General features: G+C 40.8%; 1 long non-coding RNA gene across 6 annotated transcripts in view; it reads left to right on the top strand.

Moving 5' to 3' along the window:
- The window catches only part of LOC133233729 (uncharacterized), a 28,106-nt gene extending 6,723 nt beyond the window's left edge, over nt 1-21,383 (top strand). For 2 of the 6 annotated variants that reach the window (XR_009731817.1, XR_009731816.1), the window contains exons 3-4: nt 13,257-13,386; nt 14,049-21,378. This is a non-coding gene — a long non-coding RNA (uncharacterized LOC133233729). Of the gene's footprint in view, nt 1-13,256; nt 13,387-14,048 lie in introns of all 6 variants that reach the window. The other 4 variants (XR_009731815.1, XR_009731814.1, XR_009731813.1 and 1 more) reach the window with 4 other exon arrangements.
- Nucleotides 21,384-22,108: the final 725 nt, after the last annotated feature.

Raw genomic sequence — 22,108 nt, 5'->3', positions numbered from 1 at the left:
GAACCCGGGTCTCCTGAATTGCAGGTAGACTCTTTACTGTCTTGAAAAGTGTCAAAGAGCTAGATGGAAGACTTTGCTAGGGCGAGATCATATAAGTTTCAACAATGGTGTTTTTACTTTCTGTTTTGTAAGAGCAATGAGAAAATAGCAGGAAATATTTCTCCTGAGGTTCTGTGTACATGGAGGTGGGTGGGAGGCCAAGTTGTCTTCTCTTGAGAGTGGATTGAATTATGTCCAAGTTTAAGGGAAGAGAATGTATGAATTTTTCACCCAAATAATTCCTAGTCTCAGGCACATAGTTGCTAGGTAAAATGGTTATTAAATGTTACATAAAAGGGTTGTGACTGTTCTCTGGAGAAAATGATACTGATTACTGAACATCTTTTTGTATTTTTCCTAGACTTCTGAGATATTTGTAGTGTTCCTATACATATTTCTACAGCTCTAAGCTCAGCACCGAGAGTTGATTTCCATCCATTTGCTTTTGTATTCACCATGGGACATTTGCTCATCTTACCAATATTTACTGACTGCTGCTATGTGCTTCATGCTGGAGGAATGAAAGAGAATGAGCTGGAAACTGTTCCTCTTTTTCATGGAGTTCTTGTTCTATTAATAGTAGATGCGGAATGTTAGTAAGATCTTTAAACATCTGTATGTCTTCTTTGGAGAAATGTCTATTTAGTTCTTTGGCCCATTTTTTGATTGGGTTGTTTATTTTTCTGGAGTTGAGCTGTAGGAGTTGCTTGTATATTTTTGAGATTAGTTGTTTGTCAGTTGCTTCATTTGCTATTATTTTCTCCCATTCTGAAGGCTGTCTTTTCACCTTGCTAATAGTTTCCTTTGATGTGCAGAAGCTTTTAAGGTTAATTAGGTCCCATTTGTTTATTTTTGATTTTATTTCCAATATTCTGGGAGGTGGGTCATAGAGGATCCTGCTGTGATGTATGTTAGAGAGTGTTTTGCCTATGTTCTCATCTAGGAGTTTTATAGTTTCTGGTCTTACGTTTAGATCTTTAATCCATTTTGAGTTTATTTTTGTGTATGGTGTTAGAAAGTGGCCTAGTTTCATTCTTTTACAAGTGGTTGACCAGTTTTCCCAGCACCACTTGTTAAAGAGGTTGTCTTTAATCCATTGTATATTCTTGCCTCCTTTGTCAAAGATAAGGTGTCCATATGTGCATGGATTTATCTCTGGGCTTTCTATTTTGTTCCATTGATCAATATTTCTGTCTTTGTGCCAGTACCATACTGTCTTGATAACTGTGGCTTTGTAACAGAGCCTGAAGTCAGGCAGGTTGATTCCTCCAGTTCCATTATTCTTTCTCAAGATAGCTTTGGCTATTCTAGGTTTTTTGTATTTCCATACAAATTGTGCAATTATTTGTTCTAGCTCTGTGAAGAATACCGTTGGTAGCTTGATAGGGATTGCATTGAATCTATAAATTGCTTTGGGTAGTATACTCATTTTCACTATATTGATTCTTCCAATCCACGAACATGGTATATTTCTCCATCTATTAGTGTCCTCTTTGATCTCTTTCACCAGTGTTTTATAGTTTTCTATATATAGGTCTTTGGTTCTCCAAAGAAGACATACAGATGGCTAACAAACACATTAAAAGATGCTCAACATCACTCATTATCAGAGAAATGCAAATCAAAACCACTATGAGGTACCATTTCACACCAGTCAGAATGGCTGCGATCCAAAAGTCTACAAATAATAAATGCTGGAGAGGGTGTGGAGAAAAGGGAACCCTCTTACACTGTTGGTGGGAATGCAAACTAGTACAGCCACTATGGAGAACAGTGTGGAGATTCCTTAAAAAACTGGAAATAGAACTGCCTTATGATCCAGCAATCCCACTGCTGGGCATACACACTGAGGAAACCAGAAGGGAAAGAGTCATGTGTACCCCAATGTTCATCGCAGCACTGTTTATAATAGCCAGGACATGGAAGCAACCTAGATGTCCATCAGCAGATGAATGGATAAGAAAGCTGTGGTACATATACACAATGGAGTATTACTCAGCCATTAAAAATAATACATTTGAATCAGTTCTAACGAGGTGGATGAAACTGGAGCCTATTATACAGAATGAAGTAAGCCAGAAGGAAAAACATAAATACAGTATACTAACGCATATATATGGAATTTAGAAAGATGGTAACAATAACCTGGTGTACGAGACAGCAAAAGAGACACTGATGTATAGAACAGTCTTATGGACTCTGTGGGAGAGGGAGAGGGTGGGAAGATTTGGGAGAATGACATTGAAACATGTAAAATATCATGTAAGAAACGAGATGCCAGTCCAGGTTCGATGCACGATACTGGATGCTTGGGGCTGGTGCACTGGGACGACCCAGAGGGATGGTAGGGGAGGGAGGAGGGCGGAGGGTTCAGGATGGGGAACACATGTATACCTGTGGCGGATTCATTTTGATATTTGGCAAAACTAATACAATTATGTAAAGTTTAAAAATAAAATTAAATTAAATTTAAAAAAAAAAGAAATTTTGAAAAAAAAAAAAAGATCTTTAAACAAAAAACAAAAACTTAATTTGAATCTTTCCTTCAAAAACCAACCAAAGAATGAGCAACTCTTTACAACAACATTTTAGGACATGATCTTAAAGGATGAATGTATAGTGAAAGGTGTAAATAAATTAGTATGTTTGTGCAATTGATCATTAATCCTTAACCACTGCTGTTTAATTTATGCTTACTTACAATGCAAAGAAATAGAGGAAAACAACAGAATGGGAAAGACTAGAGATCTCTTCAAGAAAATCAGAGATACCAAAGGAACATTTAATGCAAAGATGGGCTCGATAAAGGACAGAAATGGTATGGACCTAACAGAAGCAGAAGATATTAAGAAGAGATGGCAAGAATATACAGAAGAACTGTACAAAAAAGATCTTCATGACCAAGATAATCATGATAGTGTGATCACTCTCCTAGGGCCAAACATCCTGGAATGTGAAGTCAAGTGGGCCTTAGAAAGCATCACTATGAACAAAGCTAGTGGAGGTGATGGAATTCCAGTTGAACTATTTCAAATCCTGAAAGATGATGCTGTGAAAGTGCTGCACTCAGTATGCCAGCAAATTTGGAAAACTCAGCAGTGGCCACAGGACTGGAAAAGGTCGGTTTTCATTCCAATCCCAAAGAAAGGCAATGCCAAAGAATGCTCCAACTACCGCACAGTTGCACTCATCTCACATGCTAGTAAAGTAATGCTCCAAATTCTCAGGCTTCAGCAATATGTGAACTGTGAACTTCCTGATGTTCAAGCTGGTTTTAGAAAAGGCAGAGGAACCAGAAATCAAATTGCCGACATCCGCTGGATCATGGAAAAAGCAAGAGAGTTCCAGAAAAGCATCTATTTCTGCTTTATTGACTATGCCAAAGCCTTTGACTGTGTGGATCACAATCAATTGCAGAAAATTCTGAAAGAGATGGGAATACCAGACCACCTAATTTGCCTCTTGAGAAATTTGTATGGAGGTCAGGAAGCAATAGTTAGAATTGGACATGGAACAACAGACTGGTTCCAAATAGGAAAAGAAGTACGTCAAGGCTGTATATTGTCATCCTGTTTATTTAACTTATATGCCACTCCAGTACTCTTGCCTGGAAAATCCCATGGACGGAGGAGTCTGGTAGGCTGCAGTCCATGGGGTCGCTAAGAGTCGGACACGACTGAGCGGCTTCACTTTCGCTTTTGTGTTGGAGAAGGAAATGGCAACCCATTCCAGTGTTCTTGCCTGGAGAATCCCAGGGACGGGGGAGCCTGGTGAGATGCCGTCTATGGGGTCACACAGAGTCGAATACGACTGAAGCGACTTAGCAGCAGCAGCAGTAGAGTACATCATGAGAAACGCTGGACTGGAAGAAACACAAGCTGGAATCAAGATTGCCAGGAGAAATATCAATAACCTCAGATGTGCAGATGACACCACCCTTATGGCAGAAAGTGAAGAGGAACTAAAAAGCCTCTTGATGAAAGTGAAAGAGGAGAATGAAAAAGTGGGCTTAAAGCTCAACATTCAGAAAATGAAGATCATGGCATCTGGTCTCATCACTTCATGGGAAACAGTGGATGGGGAAACAGTGTCAGACTTTATTTTTCTGGGCTCCAAAATCACTGCAGATGGTGACTGCAGCCATGAAATTAAAAGACACTTACTCCTTGGAAGGAAAGTTATGACCAACCTAGATAGCATATTCAAAATCAGAGACATTACTTTGCCAACAAAGGTCTGTCTAGTCAAGGCTATGGTTTTTCCAGTGGTCATGTATGGATGTGAGAGTTGGACTATGAAGAAGGCTGAGCACTGAAGAACTGATGCTTTTGAACTGTGGTGTTGGAGAAGACTCTTGAGAGTCCCTTGGACTGCAAGGAGATCCAACCAGTCCATTCTGAAGGAGATCAGCCCTGGGATTTCTTTGGAAGGAATGATGCTAAAGCTGAAACTCCAATACTTTGGCCACCTCATGTGAAGTGTTGACTCACTGGAAAAGACTCTGATGCTGGGAGGGATTGGGGGCAGGAGGAAAAGGGGACGACAGAGGATGAGATGGCTGGATGGCATCACTGACTCGATGGACGTGAGTCTGAGTGAACTCCAGGGGTTGGTGATGGACAGGAAGGCCTGGCGTGCTGTGATTCATGGGGTCTTAAAGAGTTGGACATGACTGAGCGACTGATCTGATCTGATGCTTACTTTTTATTCTTGAATTCTTACAATTTTTTACATATCTTATAAGCATAGCCTTTCTTCTCCAAGCAGTATGGCATTAAAGTCACTGAATTACTTTACTTAGTTGTTGAATTTTCTTCTCACATATTTCTTAGCTGTTTGACACAACTGAAGATTTATCTTTGCCCTTCTTGTTATCTCTTTTTGGGTCTCATATATCTTTACAAATGGCCTATGGTCATTACTTAGGCCAGTCTCTGTGGTTATATAACTTTTCCCTTTTATAAGAGGAATTATTTTCCTTAATCCCAGTAGAATTATTTTCCTTATTCCCAGAGAAATTAAGCATTTACCTATTTCTTTTGATAATTTGTCTTAATTTCCTTCATAGCAATGAACAATCAGAGTTGGAATGAGAAAAAGTTCAGGTTACACCCATATTGGTTTTGTAAATGGTTATATGTTTCCTCTAATAAATTATTTTAAAAATAGCAATAAAAATGTAGTGTCTTAAAAAGGAAACTAGAAAATTACAGGTATAGTAAAATCCCAGTTATTGTTGCAAAGTGTGAAGACTCATGACTAAAACTGTGATTATTACATGTATTGTTTTTTTATTTTTAAGCACATGTACTGCTGCTGCTACTGCTGCTGTCACTTCAGTTGTGTCCGACTCTGTACGACCCCATTGACAGCAGCCCATCAGGCTCCCCATCCCTGGGATTCTCCAGGCAAGAACACTGGAGTGGGTTGCCATTTCCTTCTCCAATGCATGAAAGTGAAAAAATAAAGTGAAGTCGCTCAGTAGTGTCCAACTCCTAGCGACCCCATGGACTGCAGCCCACCAGGCCCCTCCATCCATGGGATTTTCCAGGCAAGAATACTGGAGTGGGGTGCCATTGCCTTCTCTGAAGCACATATACAAGCCTTACAAATATTTGAGTAATTTTTTTATGGCATATTCATAGTCATTTTAGATGGTCTCAAGTTTTTTGTCTTCTTGAAAAGGTAGAAATCTTTAATCAGCTCGACTTTGCTTCACTGAACAGCAAAAAGGACACAAGGATTTCAGTTACTTTATAATCAAAACACACGTAACTGTGTGTATAGATGCAAATTAACACAAGGCTACATTCATGACAAGATAAGTCTGATGGGCACTGTTATTGAATATCAAGCAATTGAATCATTTTCTCTTCTTCTTTCAAAATTTTGGAGGATGGAAAAATGATTAGCCTAGTTGTTAAAGTAACCATGTGACCAATCCATGTGTTCTGGCCAAAGCAATGTAAGTAGAATCCCACTTTGTGACTTCTGGAAAAGATTTTTTTCTTCCATGAAAGTGTCAAATGCAAGAGGAGAGCTTTCCGGTTCCACATCTTCTCTATTTTTCTTCCCTAAAGATGGCTATGTGAGAAAGCAATGGCTGGACCAGCGGCACCCATCTCAGGGACCATGAGTCAAAAAGTCTAAGAACAAAAATGCATTATACCTGGGATACTAAAAGACAGAAAAAAGATAAAACAGATAGGAAAAAACTTACCTCTCTGATGACATCACTTTGTTACCTTGTCAGATTTGAACCCACTGACCTCAGGTTTCCTTCTACATGAGATCATTAAACGTCTGCCTTCCTTAAGCTCCTGTTGGCAGCTGATGCTAACTGATTTGTTACAGCATTTTCCTGATTCATTCCCAGTCCCACATTTGATGACAAAGTAATAGCAGATATTTATATCCAGGTTTTGGATTTGAAAGCCCAATGTTTTCTTGGCCTGGGTCTCTTTCCACATAGTCTTAAGGTGAGAAATAAATACACAAATTGTAAAGTAATAACATATATTATCTATCATGCTGACTTTCCCTACTCTTATCTGAAGCCCTATTTCCCTCATAACCCTCTGGAGTCACTTTGCTCATGGTTTGTCTAATAAGTTCTGGGAATGAATTTTTCTTCACCGTCCTTTACTTCCCTTATCATTAAATGTTCTTCTACTTCATTATGACTTTGGCAAGTTACTGATGTTTATAAAAGGATGATTTATATTAACTTCTTTTCATATTTCAGTCTCAGTTGAGCGAGGCGGGGCTTGTAGGGTGGGGCTCAATTTATTACCAACATTCCATTTTTTTTTAAACTAGTATTTGTTACATAGTTTTTTGTATGTGTGTGTGCATTGTAAACATTTAATAATGGCTACCAATGAGAAAACAGATTAGTTTTTAAAGTTTGTAGAATCACACAGTTGATAAAAATTTGGTGTGCAAGTGTTCATATGAGAGAGAAGACAGAGGTTAAGGATCATTATTGATTGCCTGCCCTGCTGTTTGTGTCTCAGCTGGGGAGGGTCAATAGCTTACTTTGGTTCTTTAAATAAATATTTTAATGTAAAATTACATATGAATTTTGTGTCATTTTAAACACAGTCAATTTTTTCTAGGCTATATGATGAATATATAGAAATTACATAGTGAAGAAAGGTCCATAATGAGACATTACATTTTCACCTGGCTTTATCTGTTTAAAAAAAAAAAGAGTGTGCTTAACATTTTTATTCAATTTGCACTGGTAACAGACTCATATATCATTTTTTTTTCAGTTGATTTATCTCTTTCTGGGGATCAAGTGTTAAAGATCTCTATGTAGATATTTGGTATATACATAACTGAAACCTAATCATAGGTTTATTCGTGTAACTCAAAAAAACCACAGAGATTCTCCAGTCAGAGCAGATGGCCAAAACTGCGGACTAGGAATTCCTTAAGAACACGGCTTTAGAAAAATGTGGAGGTCCTCTGAGAACACTGTAACACTGACTTATAAGGGAGTAGAGTGAAATCGAAAGTGAAGTCACTCAGTCGTGTCCAGCTCTTTACGACCCCATGGACTGCAGCCTACCAGGCTTCTCTGTCCATGGGATTCTCCAGGCAAGGATACTGGAGTGGGTTGCCATTTTCTTCTCCAGGAGATCTTCCTGACCCAGGGATTGAACCTGGGTCTCCTGCATTGTAGGTAGATGCTTTGCCATCTGAGTGACCAGGGAAGTCCACCAGGAAGGAAGGGAGCAGAGTAGAAGTTTGCAAAAACACTGACTACAGGCAAAATGATGCCTAAGCTGGTTGAATTCAAGAGAAAAGTGTTGTTGCTCAGTCGTGTCTGACTCTTTGCAACCTCATGGACTTTACACCAAGCTCCTCTGTCCATGGAATTTTCTGTGCAAGAATACTGAAGTGGGCAGCTATTCCCTTCTCCAGGGAATCTTCAACTCTTACTCAAATGTACCAATATATTAAAGAAACAGCATGCCCAATAGACAGAGGATTGAGGAGCCATGAAAGTTTATGGAGAACTCCAGAAAAGGGATCTTTATGTCTCTCAATCAAGACTTATTCTGAACCAAGAATACACTCTATTTCCAAGGGCAGGCATATAATTGTTGTTATTATGATTAATCTCTAACCTGTATAGGCTGCTTTCAATGTCAAGTGCTACACAATTTTAATGCATTTTGTCATTTAATCCACATGAAACCTCAAGGATGTAAGCACTGCTATTATCCTTGTTTTGGAGATGAGGATATTAAGGCTAAAGGAGGTCAAGTTGCTCATTTAGGTTCCTACAGCTGATAAGTGGCAATATTGGGATTTGCACTTCATCTAGAGAGTCTGTACATATAACCACAATTTGGCTAATTTATGAGGACAAAAGGGAATTCTCTCTGCAGTTCTGCACAGAAGAATCTGAGGATTTAGAGTTTATTCCTGCCCAACAAGATGCGTTGGCATTAAGACAATTATTCAGGGTCTCTTGACTCTTAGTTTGATGTGTTTCCAGCCTATGAGGATACTTCTGGTGCACGGGGAAGTCACTGAAGAGTAGACTAGCAAGGACCAGACTGCTTTCATACTGGGGAAACCTTAGAGGACATGGGGAGGAAGTAATGATGCATAGCTTATACTTAAGGAGTGGAGAGCTATTTTCCTGAAGGCTGATTATTTCCATAAACTGTTTGGAATTTTCCTTCCTAAGAGATTTGTTTATTCTAGCCCATTTATTTCTTTATTCAATCATTTATTTATATCAGTCTGAACTCATAGTTCAGACTATGAACTCATAATAACTCATATTTATTAATATTTTATACTTTGGGTTATAATCCATTGGATTTCATTTATTTTCTTGTTCAGATTGTTCAAGCTTTGGAGACTGGGAGCATGCTCAGTTGACTCCTGTGTCATTTTGATATGCCCATCATTGTGGGTTTTTTTTTTTTTTTGACTACTTTTTTACTTTCTGACATTACAAGATGCTCTAGGCTCTTCTTGAGTGTTTCTGCCTTAGTCCTAGAATCAGAACTTTCTCCAAGGAGCCCTTGTTCTTTTAATTGGAGGAATTATTAGAAACTGAGATCTAGGTGGTATGAATTACATTTTACACATTTAAAAAATATGTGTAGCTAATACTAAAAAGTCATGACAGTGGTTGCTCTTAGGGTGGGGTGGGGGGTTGGTGAGTGGAAGACATCCCCAGGGGCTTCAAGGGTATCTGATCTCTTTCTTGAATTCAGAGCTGGGTACATGGGATTCTTCATTTTGTGAAATTCATCAAGCTTTATGCTTATAATATGAGCATTTTCTGCTTTATGCTGTATTCTGTAAAAATGCATTGAAAAATAGAGGAAAACAAAACAAAAAGTAATAACAAGCACTCCCTGAGTATCAAGGAGACAAACTCCAGAGTTTGGTTCCCTGGGTTCAAAGACTTTATCAGCATTATAACCTTTAGCTAGCTACTTAACTTTTCTGTCCCTCGGTTTTCTTTATTTATGAAATCAGGATGGGGTTATTATCTGTTATAGTTGGCTGCTCATAATAGCAGTCTTTCTCTCTCTCTGATACACATATATGTATATTCATACATATGTGAATATATGTTACTGCATCAATCTTTAATATTTGTGGATTCTCTGTTTGTGAGTTTGCCTACTTGTTAACCTTTGCTTGTAATGTCCAAACCAATACCTGTGATGCTCTGGGCCATTTTTGGACAGGTATAGGAAGGTGACACATTTGAATTGCCCAATCAGTGTCCATGTTCCCAGTGAGCTTGAATGAAGCCAGGCTCTGCCATCTAGATTCAGCTTTCACAGTGTAAAGAAATGTCCTTTCTCAATGTATTTAGTGCCATGTTTTTAATATTTTTGTGCTTTTTGTTAGTGATTTCACTGGTAAGTGACCTACAGGGCAGGGTTAAAGTCCTTACAGCTCCTAAGTACAAGCAGGCCATGATGTACCTTATGGAGACGATAGGTGTGTAGATAAGCTTCATTTAGTCTTGAATTATGATGTTATTGGGTATGAGATGAATATTAACAAATCACCAACATATATTAAATAAGGTGTCTTTAAAGAGAGGGAATGGCAACCCACTCCAGTATTCTTGCCTGGAGAATCTCATGGACAGAGGAGCCTGGTGGGCTACAGTCCATGGGGTCTCAAAGAGTCAGACATGACTGAGAGACTAACATACAAACATATAAGTATACATAAAGATCAGATGATGAAGATGATGAAGATGTTGTGACTAGATGCTTGCAGGAAACTAACCTTGTATTTCCCTAACAGTAAGGCTCGTTATTTGCTAATTTAGTGTTTGTGGTACCTAAAGATTATAATGACTACAAATAATGGAAATCAATTGCATATGTGTAAATAAAGATATATAGATACAGATATACTTAGATATATGTATATACCCAGATAGATACACATAGATATTAATGTGTTGATAACTCAGTTGGTAAAGAATCCACTTGCAATGCAGGAGACCCCAATTCGGTTCCTGGGTCGGGAGAAGCGATAGGCTACCTACTCCAGTATTCTTGGGCTTCCCTTGTTGCTCAACTGGTAAAGAATCTGCCTGCAATGTGGGAGACCTGTGTTTGATCCCTGGGTTGGGAAGATCCCCTGGAAAAGGGAAAGGCTACCCACTCCAGTATTGTGGCCTAGAGAATTCCATGGACTTAATTGACCTCATTGTCCATGGGGTCGAAAAGAGTTGGACATGACTAAGTGACTTTCACTTTCATTTTATTTATCTGTACAGATATATAAAGATATGAGGACAGCGCCTATCAATATAATTAGCTCTCAATAAATGTGACAGCTATTTTGATCTAGGTATCTGACTAGATTGCTTTTCAACCCACGATCACTCCTGGGAAAGATAATGCTGAGTCTTTTGGCTGTAAAGAGTGCTTCTCCCCCATGATGCAGAGGTACAGTTAATAAACAAGCAAGCCCTTCATCTCATGAAACTCAGGCTGTCTATAATTGAATTCAGTTCACCACCATATGCATGTGTAGCATACAGCACCTAGTACCTAGAAATTACTCAGTATTTTGTAAACTACCTAAAAACCTTAAAGGAAAAGTTAGAGTAGAAGTGAAAGTGAAAATGTTAGTCACTCAGGCATGTCCCAACTCTTTTCGACCCCATGGACTGTAGCCTGCCGGGCTGCTTTGTACATGGAATTCTCCAGGCAAGAATACTGGAGTGGGTTGCAATGCCCTCCTTCAGGGGATCTTCCCAACCCAGAGATTTACCTAGGTCTCCCGCATTGCAGGCAGATAATTTACCAGCTAAGCCACCAGGGAAGTCCAAGAAGAGTAGGGGAGCCAAGTCCACAATTAAGCCACTATGTTAGACAAAGGCAGAGAAGTAAACAAATGAGTCCTGAGTAAGAGATTTTATAACGGTTTTTTCCTTGTCCTGAAACTTAATACTCTATGACTAGATGTCCTGCACTCTACGTAAACATTGAGAAACCTATCTAATATAGGAAATGAACACACGCTCTAGATTTCAAGTCAATTAGTGTGATATTCCTATTTCCTTTCTAGGTTAAGAAAGCAAATCTGTTCAGATGCAATGCCAACTAAATACATGATCTGATTGTTCCAGTTATCCTGTGCCAACAAAAGCAAAAATGGGCTTTCCAGTGTTCATGATGAAGTAGGGAACCTATCTGGTATTCATGTGCCTTGGAAACCAGCTGCTATTCAAAGCTTTCTAGGCAATTTGAATCAGGTTGCTGAGCTTAGGGGAAAAAAAGTCCTACAGCCGTATTTTGAAGACCAAAGAACTCAAAACATCCATAATCTGGGCTATTGCAAAATGCAGCACTTGGGCTTCCCAGGAAGTGCTAGTTGTAAAGAACCCATTTGCCAATGGAGGAGTCTTAAGAGACATGGGTTCAATCCCTGGGTCGGGGATATACCCCAAAGTGGGGCATGGCAACTCACTGTAGTGTTCTTGCTGGAAAAATCTAAAGACAGAGGAACTTGGAGGGCTACAGTCCATAACGTCGGACTGAAGCTAAAATGAGCTGTACTCAAGAGCAGTGGGGATGCGAATGATATGAGGTTGGATTTTAGTGGAAAGGAGGGGCAGAGAAGGGACAGTGTCATGGATATTTGCAACACAGGAAAAGGGTAAGCTCAGTTGATTTCATTTAAAATGCACAATTTGGGGCAATTCTAAGAGGTGGGATTATTTCTTGGAATTGAGGCGAGGCCCAGAAGAGTCCACTGGATGTCAAAGCCATTCAGGGTTCTCTGCTAGGATTGTATCAAAATAAGTGTAGTCCTGGAATTCCTCTGGGCAATCTATTTGGAATGTCAAAACGTATCACTTAAATGTGGGATTTTTCGGTAAAAGTTCTGGAAAAAAAAAAAAAAAGGAATCAGGAAACCTGCTTTAGCATATACTAAGGTTAAGAGGTAAGGGAGAAAGTCTGTTTAAATTAAACTGAATCTCACCTATAAACTGACTCAAGTGTTTCTAAAGCCCCCTCTTAGCCCTAAAATACAATCATTGTGCAAATGAAATGGGATATACTTATTTCAAAACAAAAAATCATTTTCTCAGCCAAAAAATTAAAAAGTACTACTAGTATGCCTGGGCTTCCCCAATGCCTCAGCATGTAAAGAGTGCCTGCAATGCAGGAGATGCAACAGAGGCAGTTTCGATCCCTGGGTTGTGACGATCCCCTGGAGGAGGGCATGGCAACCCACTCTAGTATTCTTGGTGGGAAAATCCCAAGGACAGAGAAGCCTGGAGGGCTACGGTCCACAGGGTCACAAGTTGGACATGACTGAAGTGGCTGAGCACAGCATACACACACACACACACACACACACACACACAGAGCAATATGCCTACCCCATATAGGGTTCGTGCTATTTCCTCCTTGAGAGGCAGAGTGTATCTCTGTCAGGTGAGGGAACTTTATTCCAGAGCTAACCCAACATCAGGGTGACAGGTGTATGTGTGGGGTGATGCCATGAGATGCCCAGCAATCCCTTCAAGAAAATCTGCTGGGAGGTGAAAGGGTGGTGAGCAACATTAGCATCTGTGCATTGCTGCAGACAGCAGGGGTCTACTGATGGGCAAGTGCTGCTCCAGGGCTGACTGTCAGTCTGGATGAGATGTTCTCAGAGTCCTCTGCTGGCTGAGGTTTCGCTCTTTCCTTTCACAGTTGTCAGAACTGCAGCACAGTCTGAGGGCTGACTCCAGAATATCTCCCCTCTCTCTCTGATACAGGCTGGAACCTGGGACCCTTTGCTGCAGTGCTATAATGCTTGCACCTGGACAAATGTCTCTTCAAGGTAAATGTACAAAGAAACTACAAGGGAGTAAAAATAATTGCGTGCATACTCAATGGGGGCAAATTCTGGACAGCAAGCTACAAAAAGACCAAAAACCCAACTGCCATTTCTGAAGAGTTGGGTGCTGCGCATGTACTCTGCACACAACATCACCAGAGCAGCTGGGCAAAGCACCTAAGCCACCCTTCTGGCCCAAGCCTTTGACATACCTCTACCCTCACCCCATATAAGGAACCAGATCCACCCTCCCGCCTCAGAGAGCAAGCAAGCAAGGGAAGTTGTTGTTTGTTTTCCCTCCCCTCTGCTGCAGTAGAGGCCCCAAGAAAGCCTTGCCTGATTTCCTTATCTGGCCTCTGATCAGGTTCTATTGATTAAGGACTCTCATTGGTAACATATCCTCCCGTCTATCCTTCACTTTTGAATTGTGGTTCTGGAAAAGACTCTTGAGGGTCCCTAGGACCACAAGGAGATCAAGTCAATCCCAAAGGAAATCAACCCTGAGTATTCATTGGAATATTTAATGGAATGGCAACCCACTCCAGTACGCTTCCTGGAAAATCCCATGGATAGAGGAACCTGGCGGGCTACAGTCCATGGGGTTGCAAAGAGTTGGACATGACTGAGCGACTGACATTTTCGCTTTTCATTCATTGGGAGGACAGATACTGAAGCTGAAGCACCAATACTTTGGCCACCTGATGCGAAGAGCCAACTGATTGAAAAAGACCCTGATGCTGGGAAAGATTGAGGGCAAGATAAGAAGCGGACGACAGAGGATGAGATGGTTGAATGGCATCACTGACTCAATGGACATGAGTTTGAGCAAACTCTGGGAGATTGTGAAGGACAGGGAGGCCTGGCGTGCTGCAGTCCATAAGGTCACAAAGAGTCGGATAGGACTTTTTAGCAACTGAACAGCAATAATCCTTCCCTGGGATTTCCCTTCCATCCCCACCAAATCTCTCCAGTATCTAATTTCCTCTTCATGTCTGTGTCTTGGAGATCTTGATATCCATGAAAAAAAGGATCTGATAAATAAATAAGACCCAAGGAGGGAGGAAGGGGATGGTCTGTCTATTTCAGACTCCAGTCACCAGGTGTTCTCTTTGACTGAGGACCTGATGGAGTTATTAGAACTGTCGGGTGAGAGATGACTCAGACTGGCCTGCCTTCTTGGGCAGTGGGCAGGAAAGACAGATGACCCACCCTGTGCACCCAACCAAGGATTTTGGCTCCATGTTGGAATATTAGCTAATTTGGGGTGAAAAGGAATAGACTGAGAGTCACACAACCTCCAGTCTCCCCAAGTTTCTCAACTGAGAGCGAGGTGAGAAGCCAGCTTAGTGGTGATAGAGGTTGTGTGCCCAGTTCTACCCTGAGGGTCCTTCCCCCTGCCCAGTGGATTATAGGAGTCCTTCTGAGACCTCTCCTTTCCCTCGAGACTGCTCGGAAGGTTCATTGGCCAGAATCCCCTAGATGGAAATACTAGGAGATTTTCCAGGTGTCACACCTCTCACATACACAGACTAGAGCTTCAAATATCTCCCTTGGTTGTAGCTGAAAGAGTCTCAGTTTGAAGAGCAGAGATGGGAGGGGGCAGAGGGGTCATGGGCATTGCCCCAGGGGAAGTCACAGTGATGTTCTCAGGCTTTTAGCTGTCACCTGGAAATCTCAGAAACTAATGGTTAAATCATACTGACTATTCTGCCCGAGGAACTATGGAGGCAGGCTCTAGTGGGAATCTTACTTTGCCCCCAGGTCAGCCAATTCTTCTCTCAATGAAAGAGCTGGCTGAGTAGGTGACTCAGAGTTAGTTTCCACAGACATACACTTATGAGTGACCTTTCCTCGGAAATGGGGAAATGCTTTCATAATTCAGAAAGGCATGCTGAGTTAGGAGGCAGAAGCTCTGGTTATTACACAAGCCCTCTGGGTAGCTCTCTCCAGCCTCTGTCACCCTGCGTCCTCTGCTGTCAGATGAGCGGATCCGTGACACAGTGTGTGTTTTACCTCAGCCATTGTCAGAAGGCCACATGGTCCAAATTAAAAAAAAAAAGAAACAAAAACGGGCACCCAAAATATAGTGGGAAGAAAGCATACTTAAAAGTGGGCTGTCCTCATTTATCTGGTTAGCTGTTTTTACTGGTTCTTTCAAAAGGAAGCTATTTTCACAAATACTTCCTTTGAAAATCCTTGCTTATCTTGAAGATTTAAGAGAGAATCTTTTGTAGACATGGAAGCACCATATTCTCTGCTTAATTTTAAGCTTGTTTACGAGGCATGTTCCTCTTTAAAAAAAATATTACTTAGGCTTTACATAGAAGATAGAGGGTCTATAAAAGAAATAAATTATTGTAATATGTCTCATTATTGTTCCAGGCTTAGGGTAAACATATTCTTTTTTGTTTTACTTCCCCAAAACAGTAGTTAACAAACAAAATGCTCGATTACAATTTTTAAATTGAAATATAGTTGATTTTCAACGTTGTGTTAATTTCTGCTATCCTGCAAAGTGATTCAGTTTTGCATATGTATACATTCTTTTTGTATTCTTTTCCACTACAATTTATCATAGGATAGTGAATATAGTTCTCTAAGCTATACAGTAGGACCTTGTGGATTTATCTATTCCATATTTTAGATAGCTATTTTTTAATTGAAAAATTATTTCAATTAAAAAAAATAACACACATCTCAAATCTCAAATGCTCATATTCACTTCTTTTCTGAACTCTGAACACTAAACTTTATTAAAAGCAACACAGGGCAGATGAAGGACAAGCATAGGAAGGACAGCTACTTGTAAATGTGTCGTAAATATAGCAGGCTCACTGTTCAAGTTAAATGTGTGTAATTGTCTGATATCTATTTGTAGTTCTCATAAAATAACTTTTTTTTTCCTGTGTATTCATTGCTGCGAGGATTGAAAAGGGAGGTCTAATATTTTCTCCTTTTCATCTCTTTGCCAACTATCAGTAACTGGTTGGAAAGAAAAAAAAAGAAGAAAGGCAAAGAATCACGCAGATTTGGCCTTCATGTTACCCTATTACCCCGTCTGCAAATTGCCCGGAGATCAGACAGATGGAAGGCCAGCTGCAGCTGCACAGGACTGGGGGCCCGAGGGACCGCACACAAAGCAGCCGGCACTGCTAGGACCCTAAGCCAGCTTCTTCTGCCTCTGATCACCTCCCCACCCCCGCTACGTGGCTCTGTCTGGGCCAGCATCACTCACATCCACCAGCAGGGACCTGAATGGTTTGTCTCAAACCAGGAATGTTAATAGAAGCTGATTGTCTGCAGCCAGCTAAGAACCTTTTTGCCATTGTTTACTTCTAACGTGTGCTCTGTTCGCAGCCTCTCTGCGACAGGCCACCTCAGCAATAGGAGACGGGGAGGGTGCCGCCAGAGACGCCTTCCTACACTCAAGGGAGGTGATGTACACAAAGGACTTGGTAAATCGTAACATCCTTTCTGAAAGGATACCCTTTTAAGCGTATGGAGAGGCCTCTCTTTACACATGGGTACCAACAATAAGGTACCTTTTTCTTCACACCTCAAAACAATTATTATTTCTGTTTTGCAAATTAATTGAATGCAGAACCATTTATTCCAGTAGTTCTCAAAGTGTGGTCCCTGGATCAGTGGCATCAGCATCGCCTGGGAGCTTGTTAGAAATGTGGTTCTCTGAGGACTTTCCGGTGGTCCAGTGGCCAAGATGGTGAGCTTCCCAGTGAAGGGGGCCTGGATCTAATCCCTGGTCGGGGAACTAGATTCCACATGCAGCAACTCAATACCCTGCATGCCAAAATGAAGATCAAAGATCCCGAGACCCTCAACTAAAACTCAGCACAGCCAAATAAATAAATATTAGAAAAATAAAAATAAAAATAAAAATGCGGTTCTTGGCTGTCCCCTAGGTCCACTGAATCAGAGGCTGAGGGTGGGGCAGAGAAATTGGCATTTTAGCCAGCCCTGCCAGATATTGATGCATGCTCAACTGTAAGGACTATTATTTATGCCTTTTGTTCATGTTTCTATAATAATATTGATATTTTCAAATTTATATTGCCGATACATATATTTTTAATCTCCTATCTGTAAAACGTCTCATCTTACAAGTGGCTTTGGGGCCCTGTATTCTATGTTATGTTATGGGCTTTAGAACTTTAAGCTGTAGGTCTCTCTGGTCCTGGAACCTGTATTTCTGGCTCCACGTGACATATACATTGCCTAATTCATTTTTTTTTTACAGAAATCTTCAGATTCCATCCAGTTTGGTCACTTGATAGATGTTTCCATCTCTTTGGGTCACAAGATCTGTAAGTCTACTTCCACTTGGTTTCTTAAGGCCATTGGATTTGATGAAACCTCAAGATAGTAGTAAGTATTTTCTATTAAATGATTTTTAAAATCTTGATTTGAGTCTGCATTCCTTCACGATATTAAAACCTTATGACTTGAGTAATTATTTTAAATACTATCCAGTTGAATTTTGAATATTTCACTCAGCTTCCCCTAATTTGTCACACTTTATTAGCCATTCCAGCAATATGCTTACATAAGGATACTTTCACGTGAAACTGAAAAATTTCAAGTTGCCATGTTTTAGGGGCCTACTTTCCATTTTGTCTTTTCCAAAAGTATGACTTTTAGTTGCAGTATGAGAAGGACTGAAAATTCTTTCCTTCCTTTGGGGATTTTCTTGGAGAAGTGAATCCCTATTAAGAACTGCAAGTAAGAAAAAGAAAATTCCTGACATTCATAATGGGTTGCATTGTAACTGTTTCTAAATTGGAGAATGTTTGAAAATTTATAGTGCTTAAAGAGAAAATTCTAGCTTCCATAGTCAACTGATATTTTTTAAAAAAACTTTTACTGAAGTATAGTTGATTTACAATGTTGTGCTAGTTTCAGGTGTACCAAAAACCAGCTGGTCTTTCATTCAATATTTATTAATCAAATATTTGACTTCCTACCATGGGTGAAGCATGGCTCCAGGTGATTTGAAATAGATGGGTGAACCAAATAAAGACATAGCATAAGCAGTAAACTATATATTAATAATTTATATAATTTTCCAGAAGAGACTAAATGCAACAGAATAAAAAAACAGTAGAGTAGGATGATGGGGGCTTCCTAGGGATGCCAGTGGTAAAGGATCTTTCTGCCAAAGTAGGAGATGCAAGAGAGGCAGTTTTGATCCTTGGGTAAGGAAGATCCCTGGAATAGGAAAAGGCAACACAGTCTAGTATTCTTGCCTGGAACATTCCAGGGACAGAAGAGCCTGGCAGGTTACAGTCCATTGGGTTCCCAAAGAATCAGACACGACTGAGGGACTGAGCACACCTGTACACAGACAAAGGATGATGAGAGCGTGAAGGGGACGCGGTTACAATCTGCAATAGGATGATCTGGGGAGCCATACTGAAACTGAACAATTTGAGCAAAGACATGAAGAAGGTGAGGGAGTTAGCTGTGCAGATAACTGAAGGAGAAACTTTCGGAGAAGGGAGGAGCTAGAACAAAGGTGTGACTGAGGACATCCGCTATGCTGGATTAGAGTAATAGAGGGGAGCTCAAACTGGGATCAACTCAAGTAGGGCATGGTAGCCATTTATATGGGCTTTGGTTTTCCTTGGCAGGAACTAGGGAGTCATTGCATGGCATTGGACAGAGGAGTAACATGATCTCTCCTGTTTTCAGAGGATCATGTATTTTGAATAGACATTAGAGGATTCTGTCAGATTCATTGAGCTCAGTTCAGTTCAGTTGCTCAGTTGTGTCTGACTCTTTGCAACCCCATGGAATGCAGCAGGCCAGGCTTCCCTGTCCATCACCAGCTACCGGAGTTTACTCAAACTCATGTCCATTGAGTCAGTGATGCGATCCAACCATCTCACCCTCTGTTGTCCCTTTCTTTTCCTGCCTTCAATCTTTCCCAGCATCAGGGTCTTTTCCAATAAGCCAGTTCCTTGCATCAGGTGGCCAAAGTATTGGAACTTCAGCTTCAGCATCAGTCCTTCCAATGAGTATTCAGGACTGATTTCCTTTAGGATTGACTGGTTGGATCTCCTTTCAGTCCAAGGGACCTCAAGAGTCTTCTCCAACACCACAGTTCAAAAGCATCAGTTCTTTGGCACTCATCTTTCTTTATGGTCCAACTCTCACATCCATACATGACTACTGGAAAAACTATAGCTATGACTGCTGCTGCTGCTAAGTCGCTTCAGTTGTGTCTGACTCTGTGCGACTGCATAGATGGCAGCCCACCAGGCTCCCCCGTCCCTGGAATTCTCCAGGCAAGAATACTTGAGTGGGTTGCCATTTCCTTCTCCAATGCATGAAAGTGAAAAGTGAGAGTGAAGTAGCTCAGTTGTGTCTGACTCGTAGCAACCCCATGGACTGCAGCCCACCAGGCTCTTCCATCCATGGGATTTTCCAGGCAAGAGTACTGGAGTGGGGTGCCATTGCCTTTTCCATAGCTTTGACTAGACAGACCTTTGTCGTCAAAGTAATGTCTCTGCTTTTTAATATGCTGTCTAGGTTGGCTATGGCTTTTCTTTCAAGGATCCATTAAAAGCCTATAATCTAAGTGAGAGACATTGACTTGGGCTAATGTGGTAGCAATGGAAGTGGTAAGTAGTAGTTAAAGTACTGGCTAGTCTTTGAAGGTAGATCCAAGAGTATTTTTGACAAATAAAATGTGGCACATTTATTAATAAAATAAATTTTATTTAGTGGAATTTTTCCAACTCACTTTCAAGAATTAACTTAGAATTTTCAATTTTTCTAATGACAGGGCCAAAATGCAGTGTGTATATATTAGTTAGCTGGTGTTGCCATAACAAATACCAGAAACTGAGTGGTTTAAACAACAGAAAGTGCCCAACAATCCCAATACTGGGCATATACCCTGCTGCTGCTGCTGCTGCTGCTAAGTTGCTTCAGTCGTGTCGAACTCTGCGCAACCCCATAGACGGCAGACCAACAGGCTCCCCCATCCCTGGGATTCTCCAGGCAGGAACACTGGAGTGGGTTGCCATTTCCTTCTCCAATGCATGAAAGTGAAAAGTGAAAGTGAAGTCACTTAGTCATGTCCGACTCTGTTCGACCCCATGGACTGCAGCCTACCAGTCTCTTCCATCCATGGGATTTTCCAGGCAAGAGTACTGGAGTGGGGTGCCATATACCCTGAGAAAACCATAATTCAAAAGGACATATGGATCCCGATGCTCAGTGCCAGGACATGGAAACAACCAAGATGTCCATCAACAAATAAATGGATAAAGAGATGTGTTACATATATACAAAGGAATATTACTCAGCCACAGAAGGGAATGAATTTGAGTCAGTTGAACTGAGGTGGATGAACCTAGAGCCAGTTATACAGAGTTCAGTTCAGTTGCTCAGTTGTATCCAACTCTTTTGCAACCCCATGGACTGCAGCACGCCAGGCCTCCCTGTCCATCACCAACTCCCAGAGCTTGCTCAAACTCATGTCCATTGAGTCAGTGATGCCATCCAACCATCTCATCTTCTGTTGTCCCCTTCTCCTGCCTTCAATCTTTTCCAGCATCAGGATCTTTTCCAGTGAGTCAGTTCTTCGCATCAGGTAGCCAAAGAATTGGAGTTTCAGCTTCAGCATCAGTTCTTCCAATGAATATTCAGGACTGATTTCCTTTAAGATGGACTGGTTGAATCTCCTTGCAGTCAATATACTGCATATACTCCTTGCAGTTATACAGAATAAAATAAGTCAAAAAGAGAAAAACAGATATTGTATATTAACATATATGAAACCTGGAAAAATAGTAGTGATGCACCTATATGTAGAGCAGGAATGAAAATGCAGATGCAGATGCAGAGAACAGACACAGTGGGGGAAGGGGAGGGTGAAACAGATTGAGAGAGGAGCATTAACATATATACCTGACCATGTGTAAAATAGGTAACTAGTGGGAAGTTGCTCTTTAATACAGGGAGCTCACCCAGTGCTCTGAGGGGGTGGGATGGGGTAGAGGGGTGGGAGGGAGGTGCAAGAGGGAGGGGGCATAAGGGTCCTTACGGCTGATTCATGTTGTTGTACAGCAGAAACCAACACAATACTGTAAAGCAATTATCCTTCAATTAAAAATAAATTTAAAAAAAATAAAAAATAAACAACAGAAAGGGATTTTTTCACAGGTCTGAGGACCAGAAGTCCCAGGTCAAGTATCAGCAGGATTGTTTCTTCTGAGGCCTCTCTTCTTGGCTTGTGGATGGTTTTCTCTCTCTGTTTTCACATGTTTTTTCCTCCTTGTATGTCTGTGTCCTGATCTCCTCCTTGGATGAAGGACACAAATCAGATTGGATTAGGGCCCACCCATATCACCTCCTTTTACTGTAATTCTTTAAAAGCTTTATCTCCAAAACCGGCCACATTCTGAGGTGCTGGGGTTATGACTTCAACACATGAGTTTTAGGAAACAGTGCAATTTCTAACAGTGTGCTACTCACACACTGTCATTTTACACATGGTTGTGAATGACACAGCGTTTGGGTTATGCGGCCCAGAAAAAGATCCCAAAACCCTCACAGACGATACTCATGGTTTGTAAGGACATGTTTCTTTAAAATGAGCTCGAGTTCATTCTTAACAGTAGTTGGAAGAATCTCAGTCCTGATTTTCTGTGACTCAATTTAATCAGAGGAGAGATATTTTTCATTTGTATGTGGTATTTAA

This window comes from Bos javanicus, chromosome 20 (assembly GCF_032452875.1).
Source record: "Bos javanicus breed banteng chromosome 20, ARS-OSU_banteng_1.0, whole genome shotgun sequence".
Taxonomy (NCBI): Eukaryota; Metazoa; Chordata; class Mammalia; order Artiodactyla; family Bovidae; genus Bos; species Bos javanicus.
This window is presented reverse-complemented; position numbering and strand designations above follow the sequence as displayed.